This window comes from Phyllobates terribilis, unplaced genomic scaffold (assembly GCF_046119375.1).
Source record: "Phyllobates terribilis strain yellow unplaced genomic scaffold, ASM4611937v1 Scaffold_10__3_contigs__length_209671492, whole genome shotgun sequence".
In the NCBI taxonomy this organism is placed as follows: Eukaryota; Metazoa; Chordata; class Amphibia; order Anura; family Dendrobatidae; genus Phyllobates; species Phyllobates terribilis.
In genome coordinates this window covers 41,675,253-41,681,842 of record NW_027362770.1, presented here as the reverse complement: position 1 = coordinate 41,681,842, position 6,590 = coordinate 41,675,253, and positions in this window count along the sequence as shown.

The following is a 6,590-nucleotide window of genomic DNA, read 5'->3' as shown; positions in this document are numbered from 1 at the left end:
GTAGATCTCAGAAAGGAAAAAGGTTCTTGACAAATATTAAGGATAATTATCTCTCCCAACTAGTGCAGGAACCAACGAGAGGGAAGGCCGTGTTGGACTTAATATTGACTAATAGGCCTGATAGAATAACTGAGGTACAGATAGGGGGGCACCTAGGTAATAGCGACCATAATATTATCAACTTCAAAATGCCCTTCAGTAGGGTTATCAATAAGGGAACAACAAAAACATTAAACTTTAGGAGGGCGAAGTTTGATCAGCTGAAAGAAAGCCTTCAACTTATTGACTGGGACAAAGTTCTTAATCAAAGGAATACGAATAGTAAATGGGAAACCTTCAAAAGAATTCTGAATACTCAGTGCGAGAGGTATATACCGTATGGGAATAAAAGGGCCAGAAATAAGAGGAAACCAATATGGTTGAACAAGAACGTAAAAGGGGCGTTAAATAGCAAAAAAGAGGCATTCAAGAGATTAAAACAGGAAAACAGTAAGGAGGCACTAATGTGTTACAAGGAAAAAACGAGAACCTGTAAAAAACAAATAAAAATAGCGAAGGAGGAAACAGAGAAACGTATTGCTAGGGAAAGTAGATCAAATCCCAAACTGTTCTTTACGTATATAAATAGTAAAAGGATTAAATCGGATAATATTGGACCGATAAAAAGTGAGGAAAGCAAAATCATAGAGAAAGATGAGGATAAAGCTAATCTATTAAATAATTTTTTTTCGACAACTTTCACAAAGGAAATCGAACTAACAGGAGAAATGAGAAGTGACAAACTTAATCCTCCACTAAGTATGACAAATCTAACCCAAGCTGGGGTACAGAAACGCCTCAGTAACATTAAAATAAACAAATCACCAGGACCTGATGGCATACACCCACGGGTACTAAGGGAACTAAGTAATGTGATAGACAGACCGTTATATCTTATATTTAAGGACTCTGTTGAGACTGGGTCTGTACCACTTGATTGGCGACAGGCGAATGTAGTGCCAATATTCAAAAAGGGAGCGAAAAGTGACGCCGGAAACTATCGGCCGGTGAGTCTGACGTCCGTTGTGGGCAAAATTTTTGAAAGCTTCATTAAAGAGGCAATTACGGAGCATCTTGATGCTAATAATCTTTTAATCCCGAACCAACATGGATTCATGAGGAATCGCTCCTGCCAAACAAACCTGATTGACTTCTACGAGGAGGTTAGCTCTCGAGTAGATCAGGGGGAACCAGTGGATGTCGTGTATCTCGACTTCTCAAAAGCGTTCGATAGCGTGCCACATAATAGGTTGGTATACAAAATGAGAATGATGGGGCTGGGGGAAAATGTCTGCAAGTGGGTAGCTAACTGGCTAAAGGATAGAAGGCAGAGGGTGGTTATAAATGGAATATACTCAGATTGGGTAAGCGTCACTAGTGGGGTACCACAGGGGTCTGTACTAGGCCCAATGTTATTTAATATCTTTATTAACGACATAGTCAACGGGATAAATAGTAAAATATCAATATTTGCAGATGACACAAAGTTATGTAAAACAATTAATACAAAAGAGGACAGTGCAGACCTACAGAGGGATTTGGATAAGCTGGGTAGGTGGAGCATTAAATGGCAAATGAGGTTTAACGAGGAGAAATGTAAGGTCATACATATGGGAAAGAAAAATGGAAGTCACCAGTACTCACTGAATGGGAAATCATTGGGGAATTCAGAGATGGAGAAGGACTTGGGCATCTTGATTGATAGCAAACTAAATTGGAGTGCCCAAAGTCAGGCCGCTGCTGTAAGGGCAAACAGGGTAATGGGATGTATCAGAAGAGGTATAGCTGCAAAGGATGAGAACATTGTTCTTCCACTGTACAAAGCACTGGTCAGACCACACTTGGAATACTGTGCTCAGTTATGGGCCCCAATATATAGAAAGGATATAAATGAGCTTGAAAAGGTACAAAGGAGGGCAACAAAATTAATAAAGGGAATGGAGGGACTGCAATACCCAGAGAGGTTCGCAAAACTAGGACTATTCAGCCTGGAAAAGAGAAGGTTGAGGGGGGACATAATAAATGTGTACAAATATGTTAGGGGACAGTATAGAGATGTTGCCCGGGATTTGTTCAAAAGGAGGGATATTACGGTAACAAGAGGGCACTCACTAAGACTGGAAGAGAAAAGGTTTCAGCACCAGCATAGGAAGGGGTTCTTTACGGTAAGAGCAGTGAGAATATGGAATTCACTGAGTGAGGAGACGGTAATGTCAGATTCACTACACCAGTTCAAGCGGGGACTGGATGCATTTCTAGATACCAGGCAGATTTCAGCATATACTTAAAAATAAAATAAAATAGAAGGTTGATACAGGGATTTATTCTGACTGCTGGTTTCAGAGTCGGGAGGGAATTTTTCCTCAGGTGAAGATTGGCTAAATCATTTGGGTTTTTTTTGCCCTCCTCTGGATCAACTTTAGCAATTACAGAACTAACAGGTCGAACTTGATGGACGCAAGTCTTTATTCGGCTTTACAAACTATGTTACTATGTTACTTCTGCTGCGAGCGCCCGCTCATGTCCCGGGTTCTCGCAGCGGAAGTATCCGCACAGGCAGCCGCTCCCTGGTCCTCACCAATACGATACGCTGATTGGTCGCGCCCTCCTGACGCGACCAATCAGAGATTTTAACGCTGAATTCAAACACACTGTCCGCTCCTTAGTAACACGGCACGCGAGATTTAAAACCCGCTTCTATGATTGGTCGCGGACGCCGCCCGCTATCAATCACAGATTTCCGCGCCAAATTTAAACACGCTCTCCGGCCAATTACCACAACATTTCTAATATCTACGCCACCTTCGGGAGATAGCACGGCTAACTCCGCCCATGTGGTCATGTGACTCACAAAATGCTCATAACGTACTGAGCAGGTTTTCTCAGTCACAATGTGCGAGGGACTTCAGTCAGACTGTGCGAGGGACTTCAGTCACACTGTGCGAGGGACTTCAGTCAGACTGTCCAAGGGACTTCAGTCACACTGTGCGAGGGACTTCAGTCACACTGTGCGAGGGACTTCTGTCAGGTTTACTGAACACGTTCTGCCAGTGACAGCGCGCTGAAGAGATACTTCTCTACGTTTCCTGTTTTATAATGCGCGTAAGCGAAAATACGCCACGGAGGAAGACCGAAAAGCAGCAGAAGCAGCAAGACAATGACAACGTCAAGAGCAACAGACAGCACAACATACTGCCGCCAGACAAGCCCAGGATGCAGAAGCTCACAAAAAACGCCGGGAACAGGAGACACCGCAACACACTGCCGCCAGACAAGCCCAGGATGCGGAATCTCACCAAAAACGCCGGGAACAGGAGACACCGCAACACACTGCCGCCAGACAAGCCCAGGATGCGGAAGCTCAACAAAAACGCCGGGAACAGGAGACACCACAACAAACTGCCGCAAGACAAGCCCAGGATGTGGAAGCTCAACAAAAACGCCGGGAACAGGAGACACCGCAACACACTGCCGCCAGACAAGCTCAGGATGCTGAATCTCACAAAAAACGCCGGGAACAGGAGACACCGCAACACACTGCCGCCAGTTTAAAAACTCAGCAGCCTTTTTAAAGACATCAAAAAAGGCCTTTTTGGAACAGTCGTAGCAATGGTACACGTCAGAGTTTCAGAAACGAGGTCTCCCACATGCGCATATACTAATTATTTTAGACGCGGATTCCAAGTTTTGCACGGAGGACGAAATTGACAACATAGTGTGGGCTGAAATTCCTAACCAAGAAAAGTATCCTGAATTGTATAATATTGTAATCTGTAATATGGTTCATGGCCCATGCGGTGTAGCAAATCCAAAAAGTCCATGCATGGAAAACGGAAAGTGTACAAAAGGGTTTCCAAAGCAGTTGAAACCGCACACTGTTAAAGATTTGGACGGCTACCCATCCTACCGGAGACAACTGATTGATAAAATTTGTACACAACAAAAAGATTATAAATAACTCATGGATAGTTCCATAGAACCCGTACTTATTAAAACGCTACAACTGTCACATCAACGTTGAAATCTGCGCTTCAATAAAAAGTGTTAAATATCTTTTCAAGTACATCTACAAGGGGCATGACAAAGCTAACGTCGAAATCCAACAAAAAACAGTCAATCACGATGAATCATCACGGTTTGTTGACTCAAGATATGTCAGTGCTCCAGAAACTGCTTGGAGAATATTTGCATTTCCAATGCATTCACAGTCCCATGCCATTATACGTTTAGCTATTCATTTACCAAATCAACAGCAGCTTTATTTCTTTGAAAATGCTCAAGTCGAAGATGTCTCCAAAAATTTAAGCACAACGTCAACATTAATGGAATGGTTTTTGCTGAACCAACGTGACGAAAATGCAAGGCAGTATTTGTATCGAGAGATTCCAGAGCATTATGTTTGGAATAAAACTTGGAAGCCAAGACAACGAGGAGTTAGCAGAATAATTGGACGCATGCATACTGTTAGTGTCAAGGATCAAGAAAGATATTGCCTTCGGCTGTTACTACTGCATGTCAAAGGAGCTAGAAGTTACGAAGATTTGAAAACAGTTAATGGAGTATTACACGATACATTTAAAGCTGCAGCGTTGGCTTTAGGGCTTCTATTGGATGATACTATGTGGACACTTACTTTAGAAGACGCAGTTACCCTACATATGCCTAAGAAACTTCGTGAATTGTTTGCCTACATTTGTGTCTTTGGACCGCCTACAAATCCGGCTCAACTTTGGACAAATTTCAAAGAACATATAATTGAAGATTACTGCTTCACAACAAAAGTGGAAATTGTCACAATTGCGAATCTTATGCCATGCAAGATGTCCAAAATATCCTACTACTGCATGGAAAAATATTTTCAGACTTTAATCTGCCACAGCCTGCAAGTCAAGTTGCACAAATTCAAGAGTATGACGAAGCTTATGAATTATTGTTGGCAACAGAGAAGAAAAACTCCTTAAATCAACAACAACGGATTGCATATGACACTATTGTGAGCACTGTAGAAAACCAAGCCGATCCAACGGCAAAATGTTTCTTTATTGACGGTCCTGGAGGCAGCGGTAAAACATACCTCTATGAAGTTTTAATGCATCACGTTAGATGGTTAGGAAAAGTCGTATTGCCATCGGCTACAACAGGTATTGCAGCAAACCTTTTAAGAGGAGGTCGCACTATGCATTCACTCTTTGGGATACCAGTTCCGGTCAATGAAATCTCCGTTTCCAGAATCAAACAAGACACATTTGCAGGAAAACAGTTGAACAGTGCAAATCTTTTGATACTTGATGAGTGCACCATGGCGCCCAAATATGCTTTGAGCTTAATTGACAGACTTCTGCGTGAAGTTATGACTACAAATATTGCTGAAAAAAATGAAATTCCTTTTGGAGGTAAAGTTTTTGTCCTTGGCGGAAAGTTTAGGCAATGCCTTCCAGTTTACCGAATGGAGCAAGAACAAATATTATCGAGTCAACCTTAAAAATGTCAGACCTTTGGAAAGAGTTTAATAAACTACAACTAATTAACAACATGCGATCTTCTGACCCAGAGTACAGCAACTGGCTTCTTAAACTTGGTAATGGTGAACTTAGCAATGAATATAACCTTGGAGAAGACATTATTGAAATACCTGAAGACATGATGTTGACTGACTGCATCGTAAGTGATGTTTTTGGACGTTGAAATAGATGTGAACGACCAAAGCAGTGTTGAGAGAGCCTCTTCCTATGCAATTCTCTGTCCCAAGAACGATGACGTAGCTCTGCTAAATTCCCGTGTGATGGATAGAATGCCTGGAGAGTATAAATTATACAAAAGTGATGATTCAGTGGATGTACACAATGAAGATGAACGAGAGCATTATCCAGTTGAATTTTTAAATAGTGTTACGCCATCAGGAATGCCATCCCACAGACTACAACTCAAAGTTGGAGCAATCGTAATGTTGCTTCGGAATTTAAATACAAGAAATGGTCTATGTAATGGAACTCGCCTTATTGTTACTGGACTCCATTCCCACATAATTCAATCAAGAGTGATCACTGGATCTGCAAAAGGAGACAAATTGTTCATTCCGCGCATTGATTTATGTCCTTCAGACACCGGGCTTCCATTTAGGCTTCGACGTCAAAAGTTTCCAGTAAAACCAGCATTTGCCATGACAATAAACAAGTCACAAGGTCAAACTCTACACCGTGTTGGCATATATTTACCGGAGCCCTTTTTTGGTCATGGACAATTCTATGCTGCATTTTCAAGAGTTAAAATGAGATCCAATGTCAAGGTGCAAGTTTTGGATACCCATTTACAAGGAAAGTTGCTTACAGATAGTCCAAAAGTATTCACCAAAAATGTTGTGTACAAAAATATTTTAGGTTGATATTGTTAAGAAATTTATTCTAGGGTCGCACTTCTTTTGTCCGATGATTTATTGTAAAATATTGTTACATATTCATGGAATAGTTTATATATTTTGATCATCTGTTTAATAATTTTGTTCAGTTGTATTAAGTTCTATAACCAATAATAGTTAATAATAAAGTATTATT